At 43.6% G+C, this 14,926-nt stretch overlaps 1 protein-coding gene across 3 annotated transcripts in view; it reads left to right on the top strand.

Annotated features, from left to right (window-relative positions):
• XKR6 (XK related 6) overlaps positions 1-14,926 on the top strand; it is a 172,957-nt gene that overhangs the window by 32,593 nt on the left and 125,438 nt on the right. For 2 of the 3 annotated variants that reach the window (XR_004549490.1, XR_004080214.2), the window contains exon 2: positions 14,269-14,384. The exons of the other annotated variant lie outside the window; for it this stretch is intronic. The gene's annotated coding sequence lies outside the window, so the exon portion shown is untranslated. The remainder of the gene's footprint in view (positions 1-14,268; positions 14,385-14,926) is intronic. 3 annotated transcript variants of the gene reach the window in all.

Below are 14,926 nucleotides of genomic sequence, written 5' to 3'. Positions count from 1 at the left end.
TGCTTAAAGCACTTGCTAGAAAGTGCACTTGGATTTGCTCGTGTGACCTTTCAACACAGGACTGGGTTGATAAATCTTTGCTGACAGGCGAAGAGGCATTACCACTTGTAATTTGCAAATGCAAAACAGTGGCAATTAGGAAAGAGCGACTCCATAGCACTGGCTCTAGGAATTTATTTAAAGGAAGATGGATTTGGTGTGAGGTGTTGATGAGGAATATTTTGGCTTTGCTAGGTTCCTGAAAAGATCTTTTTAATAAATTGCTTATCTTTGGAGGCCTGTAAGAAATACCATGGATTGCCTTTTATCAGTTTATAATGTGCTTTCATCACTCCAGAGGAGTATGTGATAGTGATACCGAGTTGGTCCCTGGAGAAAACTGAGGAGACACTGCTAAGGGCTCCAGAGCTGTGGCTGCAGCAAGTCTGTGTTAGAATGGAGCTTATGTTTCCTCATTAGTACATCTCTCTGTCCTTATCACCAAAGTGCTGCTGCTCATTTCTCACATGCGGAATTACTTTTCCATAATGGTGCGAGTAATTTAGCTCAGTAATACTGGAGTCAAAACCAACTCCTTTTTGAAATGTTATGATGTATTGCTTCTTGAGGCTCTAATCATTGAAATGGCTTTCCAGCCTTGAAACTCAAAACATTAAATGTTACTCTGCATTTACTAAAGAGGCAAGATCTATTTGGTGTTGATGGCATTGAGATAATAAAGATGGGATCTCAAATGGCTGTTTTGCAGACATTTTCTGAGAGTAGCATCCAAAAGTAACCAGGTGTTAGAATGTTGTAACCCTGCTGTATTTCATAAGCAGTTTTCTCAGGAATTCATGTTTTCACATTCAACCCCATACTTGTTGAATCCTGTGCAATATGCACCAGTGCTTGAGGGAAAAAAGAGTAGACAATAGTTTCTTGGTTTGATCTTCCATGTGGAAAAAATAACACGGTAACACTACAGTTCTTAGATTCTTCATCTGCTTTCATTACATGGAGCTATATAATATGTTGGTCCATGAAATATGCACTTGGGCAGTGAGAAAGTGAAGGTCAGAGAACTGTCTCTGTATCCCTGCCAGTGAGTGTATAAAAATGAAAGAAGTCCTTGATGCATTGTTGATGGCACATGTACAGATGCTCTCTGGGCTTCTGAGCAGAATGAACACATCACATGCTTCTGCATATGTGCTTCCTGCTGACACTTCGCAGCCCTGTTGCACGTTTGCATTGTTACCTTGCTCTGGTAGAATATTTCCTATCTTTGAAGACTTTTAATGATTGCATCCAGTTCTGTGATGCCTGCCAGTGTTCTTACAGGGGAGGATCTGCCAGGATCACAGCTAAGCTGTGAGAAAGGGGGTGTGTGTCTCAGCTGCTGGACCTTCTGTGGATTGGTGTCACAGCTGGGTAAGGTGGTTGCTACTGATTTAGGTGCATCATTGTGTCCTGTAATGAAAAAGCACGTCCTTTCCTTCCTTTGCCCTGGGTGACAGCAGGTCAAAGCAGGCTTTTGACAGCTCCTGCTTTCCTCCCATGAAGCACCTGCAGATCCTCGGACTTGCTCTGTCCACCATAAAGCAAGAGGATGTATTGCAGGCATCTGTCTGCCAGCAGCCCCTGCGCTTTGCCATCCTCTGACATGCCAGCCCTCAGGTTTACCAATATGCACCCATATTTTTACGTATATATGTATCTTTTACTTCTTATGGCTAAGTGGAGCTGCACTGGAGTGTGCCCCTGAGGCGAGTTTGTTCCCCTTCTCCTTCCAATGTACTACTTAGAGGGCTTTAAAAACTGCTGACAGTTGTTTTAAGAGCTGGTTTTCAGGTCGGGCTTTTTGTAACTCTGCAGCAGGGGGAAGATATTGTTAGAAACCAAAGGAACGGAAGGGTTGCTGTTGCTCGAGGCAGGAGGGAAGGGTGCTTCACTGCTGGAGAATAATACTTTCACTTTGAAGTGCTTCTCCTGCCCCTCCTGCTAAAGGCACTCAAGAGTTCTCTTCGGCAGCGCTCCAGCTGTCAGGCTGAGACGTATTATCGGTAGCACCGTAGCAAAACAGGAGGAGGTTTTAAACAAAGGCTGGGGTCCAGAAGTGACCTGCTTAAATGGACACCGAGAAACCAAAGATGCTGGGGGAGAAAATCAATTGCAGAGCTTTTTCCAGGGGCTTGGGGAAGATCGAAGGGGGCTGTACAGGAGAGTATTCCCATGTGCAGTGTGCTGCAGCAGGGATTTTTTTGTTTCTCAAGGTGTAGAAGCAGGCGGTGTGTGAGCACTGATTACTTAGTGAGTGTTTCAAACACCCCCCTAATTAGCACATACTAAAATAGCACTGGGTCTGTTAAACTATGGTGTTGCTGTAGAGTCTTTCTGTTTGAACACACTGGAAAAGCAGTAGGTTCTCTTGTTCGCGTGTTTGCTGAAGAGCGTGAACAATGGAGGGCAGTTATGTGCTCCGAGTTGCTCCGAGCAGCGAACAAAAATATGTTACAGGCCAGAAGAAGTAGCAATTAATGGCATGTGTTTATGGGAAAAGAGGGCAAGTGCTCTTGCTTTGTGGTTTGAAGTGCTCTCCTTATGAGGTCATGTCAGGCAAAAGCTGCTGGCGAATAGGAGCACCTCAGGTACAGCTTTTGAGAAGAGGGCACAGTGAAAAATGAGCAAGAAGAATGCTTTGCATGTTTCTCCACCTGCCATAAAGCAGAGGAATAAAGCAGGACCAGGACTCTCACTGTGTGAGGACTGAGGCAGGTTTTGGTTTTGATCTTGGCAACCACAGAAATGTGAAACAGCATCTGGCTTGTGGCTTTGGCACTTGCAGGTCAAACCAAACCCAGTGTGCTCAAGCACGGAGCTTGCTCTGTATCCTACGCTGTGCAGACTCTATGTGTGTGTGTTGTGACGGGGTTTTCACTGTACTCCGTGCTAAACTTGGTTGAGTATTCTAAGACCCTGGACCATTTCCATCCCTTGGCATCATAACATTTCAGCAAGCGCCAATTTTCTTGGGTTTTTTGCTGTGAAATTGGAGAGTCGAAATCTGCACTGAATATATTAACATACATTGAATTATAGAACAGATATTTAGTGTTTTTCCTGAAGGATCCTAAAATGCTTTACAGACACTTTAATGTGTCACTACACAAATGCAGCTGCTTCTGCTTCATGCTTAGATTTAATTCAAGGTAGAGAGAGAGAATTTGCCTAGGAAGATCAGGTAAATCTGTATATGCCTCCAAATCAATTGCTACAGGCAGGTCCTAGCTAGCTCAGGGTATGCCCTACCATCCTGCAGGGAGAGCTGTCAGTAAAAATCCATATCAGTGAGTGTACAAAGGAGCATGTTGAGCCACTACTACTACATCCTGCAGAAAAGGGGAGGATGCTCTGTTATATCACAAGGTTTCTTCACAGGAGGACAGGCTATGAGTATGAGCAGAGAATGGAGAGATAGCAGGAGATGGCTATAGCTGCACCCAATCCCCCTCTGGGCTGTCCTCCCGAAAAGAGGGTATTTCAGAATTGCAGCTGACCTTATACTGCAGGTGACAGAGCGGACTCTGGCTGAGGGGTGACATCTCAACATGTGTCCATGGTTCAGCTATATATTGGGATTCAGAGGTGCAAGCTGAGGTCCACAGCTCTTTGTGAGTGAGCTGGATGCCCCACCATGCCAATGCTGTGAATCTGCATCCTCCCTTTCTGCTGAAATGAAAACCCCTCCAAATATTCAGGGTGAAAAATGATAAAATATTCATCTGTTCTTAGACTCATTAAGGCAGTGTAATTGGATGTAGGCGCCTCCTCCACTCTAACAGTGCTGTCTCGCTCCTGAGCCAAGATTCGTTTCCACCAGCAAGAGGATGCTCCTGCACACTCTCCTCACTGATAACAGGTGTGTGAAGAGTCCCTGTAGCTCACCTCTCTTGGAAATCAGCAAACTGTTGCAGCACCTACCTTGCTTCAGCTCTTCTCAGAGATGGCTTTGCTCATGGATTCTCCAGCTCTGACCAGGGATTGCTAATCAAGGCCATAATCAACCTCTTGCATGTCTTTTGTTTCCCAAACTGGTGTTCGGTGTTTTCTACTTCCTGTGATATTTTAATCTCTTTCTAAGAAAGCTGTATCTATTTGAAGGCTCTTCCCCTTTCTTTAGGATGTATTTGTGCATTTTTTCCCTTTTGTAATTGAAACAATCTCTGGCCCCTGCTGGGATCAGGATTTCTCTGGATGCTTTCAAATGCACTGAGACAGATTTTGTCCTAAAGAGACCTAACTTGCAACATCCACGCAGTGGAAGGCCTTCAAATGCAAAAACTGCTTATGGTATCCATTAACATGGCCCTTAAATGGCATGCATGCCAGTCTGGAAACAGTGAAACACTAGTTTTAGAAGCTTGGAGCAGCTGAAATTGCTCTCTGAGTCTACAGCCATAAAGAGGGTGGCAGTGTCTGGACAGCCTGCAGTGTGTGGCATGCACAGATTCACTTTAGGCATTGGCACCCAGCCCCCAGCAAATGTAACAGTGAAAAATAAGCTTATCATTATAAAAAGCATGAACTTGTTGACACTGCCAGCTCCTCTTACGTGTTTGGTTGCAGAATGAACTTCTGGCTGGCTGATAGAAGTGGGTGATCCTTAAAGATGGCCTGGGACAGAAAGGCAAAAAAGGACAAGTTTGTGGTTTGAGATAACCCTTAAGGTTTTTTGGCTGGCTGGGACATACAGTCTAGGTCATGCTTTGCCTAGGAAGGTTGGACTAGATGATCCTCCAGATCCCTTCCAGCCTGGTATTCTATGATTCTATGAAGTTTGCTGATGAATGATAGGTACCACTTCTGCAGCCCACGTGCTACAGACAGACTAGTTACAAGGTTGTCAAGGATGGAGGAAGACATAAGCAAGCTGGAGGAGGATGCCAGCACCTTTGCCTCTGGAGGAGCCATCAGGCAAACAGTTTACTAATTTTTAGTGTAAAATTAGTCACTTCTTTTGCAGGCTGCAGTATTTAATGAAAGCTGCCATGGAGAGATTCCAGTTTTATTCACAACTCCCAAATTTTGTAAACATTGTCACCACAAAAGGCAGAGTTACTGGAGAGGTTTCTTCTTAAAGTCATCATGTGGGATCTAATTAGCATTTAAAGATTTGAGCTCATTTCATTTAGATTAATCTTGTGCAAGTGTGGGCAGACCATTGGCCAGATCCTGATGGGGCAGTGCTGATTTATCAGCTGTGGCACTTGAGAGCAAAAGCACTGCTTAGATGTCATGTGTCTGGGACTCAGTAGCTTTAAGGAGAGGTCTAGCATTCATGGCCCTCACTGAGCTCTTTGGGGACAGTTTGGATGCTTTCATGTACCAATTCATTCAAGGCGTTGAATAGCATTGTCATTGTTACCTTCCAACTACACCATCTGAAAGAAGTGTTACTTTGAGACTGAAATTTGTGCATTGTAGGTGGATGGGTGAAATGCTGAAGATAATCAGAGGTCAGCTGGTTAAGTCTAATTTTTTAGATAGCCTTGTTGGGATTAGAGAGCGCTTTCTTAAAGCGTATTTACTGTATAATCTGTGGAGATGTGTGTAAGAGAGCCTTTGAAGGAATTAGTGAAATTCAGTTGAGACTACTTTACATTCAGGCAATAGAGAGCTGCTGAAGGACCTGGCACTGCCTGAACATGTTACGGATCCTCTCCTGCTCTCCCAGCGATGTCGACCTTTACAGCACATTGAGAAGCTGCTTTTCAAACTTCACCATGGCCTGATGGAGTTCTTGTGCAATGTGCTCCTGCTTTTGGGAAAGGAGGGTTAAATAATCCACCAGCACCATGCCTGGGGTGAAGGATGGGACTGCATTTTGGTCCTGTGTGGGCTCAACAAAACTGTCCAGTGCATCTTGCTTTTAAGCATGATGCCAATGGGGGCTACTTGAGCACATGGTGAAGTGTTTTGCTGGCATCTTCGGTTCTCAGTGGGGCAACAGAGGTGAATTCTGTCTCTATTTAAAAACAAACTGATGGTTTTTAATAGGAAAGGCTTAAGCAGTAACACAGGATAAAATTTTGGGTGTTTGGAGGATGTTGTTCTGGCTGTCAGTGCAGCTGCTGCATGGGCACCAATGGCACCGCTTTTGCTCCGGAACAGGGATATAAAACCACTAACATTCCTAATGTTTTGAAGGAAAAATCTGTACGTAGCAGTCTTATGTGAACAAACGTGGTGTCTGGGCTGGATGGACAACGTTAGCTGGGCAGTGATGCGTTTGGTCACAGTAAGAATCTGAATCAAAATGGGAAATGATGGGAGCTGGAGAAATCAGGCTTGAAAAATAGCTATTTATCGGTAGCACTCACACAGCTAATGCTGGGATTGCGATCCTCTTATGTGCTATTGACATGGAGTGCAGTGTCCCAGCAGGGCAGCACTTACAGTCTGTCTGTCTAGAAAATCCTGTGGCATCTGTGACAGAACTACAGAGCTGCTGATTTACTCCTTACCTCTGCTGGATATGAGCAAATGGCAAATTAATAAGGGCTTGGTGGAGTAGCTTGTGCTCTGTCTGACTGCATAGAGGGAAATCTTCCTTTAGGAAATGGTTTCAGGGTCAGATACTTGGGTATCAGCGCAGGTTTAAGAGGAGTATTTTAAGCAGCCTGGGGCACTCATTAGATGCAATGGCTTCTGAGGTTCTGTCATCTGTATGATGTGGGAGAAGGCCTTTGCTGTCACCCCCACCTTTTTTCATCCTTCACCCACTTAATACTCATAAAACTTACTGCCCTGTAGTGCTGGGAGGGTGGCTTCAACTTAAGGAAAGAAGTAAACCATCCTGATCCCATTTGAGGTAATTGTGTGGATTTGTACAGCAGGATGAAGTGACAGGACGATAGGGAATGGCTTTAAACTGACAGGGGAGATTTAGATGATATATGAGGCAGAAGTTCTTCCCTGTGAGGGTGCTGAGGCCCTGGCACAGGGTACCCACAGAAGCTGTGGCTGCCCCATCCCTGGCAGTGTTCAAGGCCAGGTTGGATGGGGCTTTGAGCAACCTGGTCTAGGGGAAGGTGTCCCTGCCTGTGGCAGGGGTTGGAACTGGATGAGCTTTAAGGTCCCTCCCAACCCACACTGTTCTATGATTCTATGATGATTGTACAAATGATCTCCCAAAGAAGCATGGTGATTATGTTGCTGCAGATGGGCAGGAAAGATTTAACTTTGCTTTCCTTTGAAACTCTAAAAGTGATGCTGTCAGAGGTGCTCAGAAGTCATAAATGCAGCAGAAGGTGTCTGAAGCAGACAGATCCACAGACTAGCCGTCCAAAGGTGGAAGTTGAAGCTGCACAGTCACCCCCACCACTGGCTTCAGAACAAATCTCACAGTCCTGCTGAGTTTTATTCTCCCACCATAAAACCAGCCACCTCCATACATGACAGAAATGATGTGGGCATTGGTTCATGAACATTTATGTTTGTTTTAAAGAGAGTTACTACTGCTAAGCACTAGTAGATAGTTTCAGAAGGCATACGCAGAGGCTTGCAGCTCATCCAGAGGAAGACCGAACAGTCTGTATTCATCATCTCTGTGCTTTGTGCATGGCTCAGGGTTTCTGGGCCATTTCTGGCCCTTCTTGTTTTGCCCTGCTGCCACATTTCAATCCCCCCTGTCCTGAGCAGCCAGCCACTGGAGCAGTGGGTAATGCACTCTGTGCACCGACTTACGAGGACAGTGAGAAATCAGAGCTGTTAGCAAGACTTGAGTAGCTTTTAGCCACGTATGCTGCAGATTCTCTGACATCAACACGCTGCCCTGTTGCAGGAGGTGTGTGTTGCTGTTTGCCCTGACATCCTTTACTGTCCCCTTCAGCAACACTAACCAGAGCAGGAGTGGGGAATTGGTGGCATTCACAGACACGTTTGCCCTGTTTTAATAGATGGGTTTCCCTGGAAGTTCTCAGAACAGATTTCCTTATTCCAAATCCTCATAATATGAGTGACCAAAAAACCCCACAAGGCTATGAAGTGCTATTTTGTTATTACTGTTTGTTATCCTGCAGTTCCTTGCTGGGATGCTGGCTTGATCTTGGCAGCAAGGTAATGCCTATGAAATGGAGAAAAAATTTGTTAAGAATTCAGGGGTTCATCAGCCAGCAATATCTGAAAGGTCCTTTTGCTCTTCTCTTGGTGATTTTGTGCATCCAAAGAACCTGATTTGAGATATGGGTTTGATTTAGAAGATGCTGATGTGTTGGATTCCCCACGCCTTTCCTCAGATGTCTTTCTCGCACACTTGGGCACCACTCAGCTGCCAGATAACCCTGTAGAAGGTGCAGTAATACAGACTCTGAGCAGCTAATTTTGTCCTTTGTAAATTTAGTTAAAGACTTTCAGAGGGTTCTCCCTTGACCTCGTGAGTTTAGGGGAAGCTCTGTAGATTACTCTGTTTTGCCTGACATGCTTTGTTTCCAACCCAGGTTTATGAACAGACTTTACCAGATTTTCATTAGCAGCCCAGTGCCTTAGTGTGCAATACTGTGGTTAAGTCCAGCCAATATAGCTGATTATATATCTGATTTCTCATGCAACATTTTTCCTACGCAGAAGAAAGCAGAATGACTTCTCTCTCATGTGAGTATTCATACAACAAGAAGAAAGAAGAGTATGGATTACATTTAAAATCTTACTTTTGAAGTAACAATCTGAGTTGATGGAATTGGTCTGGTACTGCTCCCCAAGGCATAATATAAACTTGTAATGGAGGCAGTGGACATAAATAAATGCTTTAAGCGGTTTAGCTGGAAGTCTGAATCTTAACCTTTCCCCCTTTCCCTCTTCAGTCTCCGTTCTTCCCTCCTGTCTGGCACTGTAATGATTTGAAGGGGTTTGTATCTATTTTCATGTGGTGGCTCTTTCCAGCCAACTTCCCACTGGACTATCTACAGACATTAAAAGATGTTTGAAATTACTCAACCTCAACGGTGCTTGTAATTGAGCCATGTTCTGTTGTGTCAACAGAGTGCTGCAGTGCTGATTGTAGAGGCCATAATAAAGGTTTCCAGCTCTGGTGCTGCCCACAGAACTGCCTTATTAAGTGATGTTCCGCTGCCTGATATCTCAGTCATTCTGCTTTGGTTGCTTAGTTGTCCATCTTCCTTCCTCTGTTTTGTTTGGGTTCTCCAGATTCATAGAATCACAAAATGATTTGGGTTGGAAGGGACCTTAAAGCTCACCCATTTCCAACCCCCTGCCATAGACAGGGATACCTTCCCCTGGACCAGGTTGCTCCAAGTCCTGTCCAACCTGGCCTTCAACACTTCCAGGCATAGGGCATATATATATGAACATAATCAATGACCATATATATATATATGTATATGCATACATGTATATGATATAACCAAAGAAAGGGTTGAAATGATTCCTTCAAGACCTCCTACAAGACTTGTTACTGCTTGTTTTCCTTGTGTACTTGGATCTTCTGAATCGAGGTGATTTGAGAAAGAGTCAGGGGCTTCATGGGATATTGGAAATCTGTGTTAAGACTTGGAGTCTGAAGAATTTCACGGTGCCCTGCTTGGCAATACTGTGCTTTTGTCGTGGAGCTGACTGGTTCAGAAAGCTGCCATCCCTTCCTCATGCTTGGGCTGCCCAGGACATGCACGGAAGAGGAAGGGTAAAGAGTAAATTGACTTACTGAAGACTCAGTTGGTATCTTCCCAAGTAATTCTGCTGACCCACAGACAGGTTGCTTTCTGGGTTGTGAGGACAGTCAAATTTACAATCTTTTTTTTGGATATAGTACAGTCTGTGGCTCTTTCCTAGCTCAGGTTTTCTTCTTTCTTGCAGCAACTTTGGTGTTTTGCAGTAAGTATCTTGAAAGAGGACACTACATCTGGTGTGTAAAGGCATCCTTTAAGTGAAAGATGAGGAATGAGTTTCTTTTTTTAGTTCAGAGAGTGAGCTACTGTGTGTTGAGTGAGTGAGGAGCTTTCTGATGTTGGATCAGATGTTGAAAAAATCCTGTCTGCTGGTCCTCCCTTAACGTGAAAGCAGTGAATTACCCTCTGGGTCTGAGGTCAAAATAAGAATAATATTTGAAGGGCCAGTGATTTCACAATGAAGTCATACAACAGTGTTGGAGCTGAGGATTCCAGTGGGAGGAGGTTGATAAAAGCCTGTTTTGCTGCCTTCCCATTTGGGTGTCTCATGAGCAGTGCTGTGAGTGCCAAACCTAGGGAAGCCTGGCCTCCTGGGGGCTTGTGTCTCATGGTTGGCTGCCCTGGACCCCTGAAGGGTATGGCAGAACTGTGTGAGGGTTTTCTGTCATTTATAGGGCTCTCCTTTGGAGCCCCAAAAGGGGGAAGTTCACACTATAGTCTTTCCCCAAGGATGAGAGCAGAAGAGTGTCCACCACCCCCACTCAGCATCAGGCTGATCTTTTGTGGACTCCAACTGATTTTAAGCTTGTGACATCCATTGGAACTCAATATCCCTTCCCTTTATAGAACTGCTAGGAACACCAATTATATTTAAGATTGCTTATGCTGTGTCATATGTGGCATGCACACAATATGGTCAGGTAAGTTACCTGTCCATAAGAAAACAACTGAAGATATTAAATGAACTTGTGTGACAGCTAAGCAGTAAAAACCTTTAAACTGCTCAGCTGCCTCCAAGCTGTAGGGTGGCAAATGCAACTATTACAAGAAAAACAGATTGTGCATGTCAAACTGGAGTTGCGGTGTGGATCAAACTTTACATGAATAAATACAAAATGGGATAAATGTAGGTAAAAACATAGATATGTATAAAATATGTGTAAATACATACACATGAATATATAAAAATAATATATAAAGCAGACAAGCAAAAGAAATACATCTATTAGTATTTTCTAAAAGGAATACCCATGTAGCAGCCTGAGAAATCACCTGTGCTCATCATGCCCTTTATTGAGCAAAGGGAAAGAAAACAGTGCAGGTGACTGTTGTGGAGCATGGGATTGCTGTTTCAGCAGCTGTACAGGAAGATAGTGCTACTAACTGTATATGTTGTTATTTGGGAGAACACTTGTTCCTTCTTTCAGAGCTTCAGCTGCCGATACGTGGTGATCACCTGAGGAAGAAACCTCAGTTTGTACGCAAGAAGTGTGTATGTGCACTCCTGACTCTAGCTGCAAAAAAAACCAGCCAGAGAGTATGAGTCTGAAATGCTGAAAATCAAGAGGTAAAAAGTACCACTCCTCCCATGTATATCTATATATTTGTAAATCCTGTGATTAAGGCATTTGTGTAATGCTGTCAGTTCAGATTATAAGAAAGCTGCATTTCTGGAAGAGGTGGCAGCAAAAGCCTCTTGCTCAAGGATTCAAGCTGACCGCTCATCTCGGTGGCAGGTGAAAAGGCCACCATCCAGCTGGAGCAGAGCAGTAATGATTTGCTATTTCTGAAGTGCCTTTGGAATTGTGGAGGTATGGGAAAAAAACATGTTCCTGAAGGTGTTTCTGATAAACTCGGAAAGGACTTTGCAGTGACAATAATTTGTGTTTGGCATATTAAGGGAGGCAGGTAAATTTGGACCACTTCATGGATAGATGCAAAGGCTGAAGGCAAAGGGGAAGATGTCCCCTTGAAGAACACTTGAAGATGAGTGGGCAGAGTCTCAGCTGGACGGAGGGCATGAGGTCGTGTCATCCCCTAGTGTCTCTGATAAGGGATGTTGGGCCTGAGCCTTGAATTGGGTGTTGGAGAGCAGAGGGAGAAGGCACCCTGAAGGTCCATGCGTCTCCTAAGGGGTTGTTGTAAAGGGAGAGAGGCTGGAAATAGGAGAGGACATGTGTGGATGTGGGAAGCTGAATGAAACAGATGTCTAAGCAGGAATGAAAAAAGTGGGTTTCAATTGAGAATGTGGGAAGGGATGCTGCAGACGGGGTGGCTTTGCTTGGTGAGCAAGTTGCAAGTCTTAAATATTTGAATTCCAAGAAGATGATTGAGGATAATAGAATGGGGGAAGAGAACAGTGTGCAAAAACGTGGTGACTCAAGGTTGTTATAATAGCTAGTATGACTTACTTCTGAGTGCATGCCTGTTGTCCTGGGTGAGATGATACCTTCTGAAAGGGGGGATGTTGGCAAAAGCTTTGTTGAAGGACTGCAAGACTTAATAATTGCAGAAATTTGAGATGTCACTGGAAGTATTTAGGGGGAGTAAGTCCCACTCCATGGGAGGTCTGGGCATTTAAGATCGTCTTGTGTGCACCCTGAGAGCTATGCTTCAGAGGTTCAGATCCCATGCATCCATGTGGATCCCCACATGTTTTGAAAATGATGCATGTTTCCAAGGTGGCTTTGACATGATAGTCACTTTCCAAAACCAGGACTTAAGGAGCTTGAAGACCTTGGCTATCTTCTGCTGCATGACAGCATCATTTCAGGCAGGTAGGGGTGGATGGGTGCTCAGTGGTATCAGCAGTTGTAACCTCGTGGCTTCAAAAGAGCTTTGAAACCTCACAGCAGCTGAGCTGCCGTGTTTCCTCCTTTGCTGCGAGCTTTCAGCATGCAATCTCATTTTTGAACGTGGCATTCATCTGAAGTATTCATTAAGATGGGGAATTATTTGCATATTATTAGCATTATTACATGGAAATAAAGCTGCTGCTGGTTCTTCCCTCCCTCCATGTATCTTTCATCACTCGCCTTTATGACTGCTCTGAATCCTGTTTGTTGTGTGACAAACTGGGCTGATAAATCTCGTTACTCACTTGAATGGCTGGGAGACTCACTGCACATTACTGAATTTTGTGAATTATGTAATAAATGCATAATTAAAATTAAACTCGGAGCCTCTCGTGGAGCCTTATAAAATTCCGTTCATGATGAATTAGGGAGAAATGTACATGGGTATTAAAAATTAAGCCTAATTATTTGGATTTATTTTTAATCAATATTTAATAAGATACCTATACCTTCCTGCATCCCCACAGCCAATCTGCTATTGCAGCTTCGCTGGAAAGCACGGGAAGTGTTTGTGTGTGTGTGTGCGTAGAGTAAGATGTTTGTTTTCATTGTGCTTCATCTCTTAATATTTGATTACCGAAAGGAAAACTCCCCTGAGCACAACATGCTCCAGAATTTCTTCAGCCAAGGGAAGTGACTGCTGGGAGGCTGTTTTGCCAGGTCTTTTCCCACTTGATCACCTTTGAATACTGTGGTTTACTGGGGGAGAATTGCAGTTGTAGGAAATAATTTACTGTAATGGAGCTCTGCTTGGTTGTTCACGCATCGAATTGTCATTCAAATCGTTCGGAAAAACTCCTCCGCGATGTATTTCTGCAGTCCTGATTCTTATTTAAAGGCAGCTGCCCAAACTGCTGTCAGGTTTAAACTTGAGATGTGCTAAAAACTCATTTTCTGTGTGCTAAAATAAGACTTTAGAGATATTTTCCAATGCCTTGTAAAGCGAAGCGATGTTTTGCAGGCAAACAGTCCGCAAGCCCCTGTTTGATTTTGAAAGGTTTGTCTCTTAAGTACGAAATTCAATAGAAGGGATTTTATTCCCCTAAATCCCCAATTCTAGAGAAAGCAGCTTGAGATCTCAGTCAGAGAATTAACACATGAGTTAAACTTACAATAAGAAGCAGTACTTGGAAAATGCCTATTCAGATGCTGTTAAGGAAATAATAGGATTAGTTCTTGTCGTGTCAGTGTGGATTCCTCAAACTGCCGGCTGCGTGCTGACATGCATACGTTACATGTTGCTGGCCTGGGCATGAAATTGAGGACAATGACAATAAAGATGACTTTTCTTGGAGGCGAGTTGTTGGAGTGTTTAAGCTGGTACTTCTGCATACACATAACGACAGGTAATTCAGTATGACAAATAAGCCACTAATAATCCCCCGATGCCGTTGTTTGGGACTGAGATGATCTTAATTGCAGCTGTGTAACTGCTAAAATGCCTTTATCCTACATCAGGAATACACCATGGAAAAAATGTTTTCTGTTCCCGCAAGCAGATTTAATTTCTATTATCTGTTAGAGGCATATTTTCTTTACCTGTTATTTCCATTATGTGTTTTTGATAAGTTTCAGTGCATATATATTTTAATGTATATGTGTTAAATCCATCATTTAAGGTAAAGCATTCTTGTACTTTTCTATTTCTTTCCACCGTTCATGGTAATCCAGAATCATAGAACAAGGCATTCTTTTCGGTTTTTTGTGTCTGCCATTTCATAATCATCCATGTGTATCTTTATTTTTAGCTTCAGAGAAAGACACGAGAGCATTAAGGCTGAACTGGGGTTGTTTTGACGTCATCTGATTTCATCATAGAAGGTGCTGTAGGAGATCGTTGCACTGAAAAATCCCCAACAAAATGGTAATGAATAAGAGAAAGGCTTGTGTTGTCCTGTCATTCCTCTGCTTCTTTGTCTTCAAACACAGCTACTGCTACTTTATGCAGCTTCTCTTCACTTTTCTGCAGGATTTGCATTTGCTCATAGTCCCACATACCCTGTCACTCCTCCAAAAGCCAGTGCTTTGGGAGCAGAGGGGAGGTCAAGCAGCATGTTACCAAGCAAACCCCTTCATGACTAAGAATGATGTAGTTCTGTATAGATAGATAATTGGCAAATGAAGCAAGATTTTGTCTGTAAATCCACTACAGTGAAGGAAAAAACTCAGGCATGTGCTTAGGTTGGTATCTCACCTCATAGTTGAGTGCATATCTGAGAGGATAGCCAAGTACTCCTTGAAGCTGGAACTTAAGAAGGAAGTAAAAAACAAAGATCTTTACAGATTGGTTTATTACAGAGAGTATTTGCTGTGTTTTGGCACAGACTATATTTAGGGTGCGTGTGTGAAGCTTTTGAAAGAACTTTCTTCACATTTTGAAGTGACAGACGTGTGCAGCTAACGCTG

Source organism: Melopsittacus undulatus, chromosome 3 (genome assembly GCF_012275295.1).
Source record: "Melopsittacus undulatus isolate bMelUnd1 chromosome 3, bMelUnd1.mat.Z, whole genome shotgun sequence".
NCBI lineage: Eukaryota > Metazoa > Chordata > Aves > Psittaciformes > Psittaculidae > Melopsittacus > Melopsittacus undulatus.
This window is presented reverse-complemented; position numbering and strand designations above follow the sequence as displayed.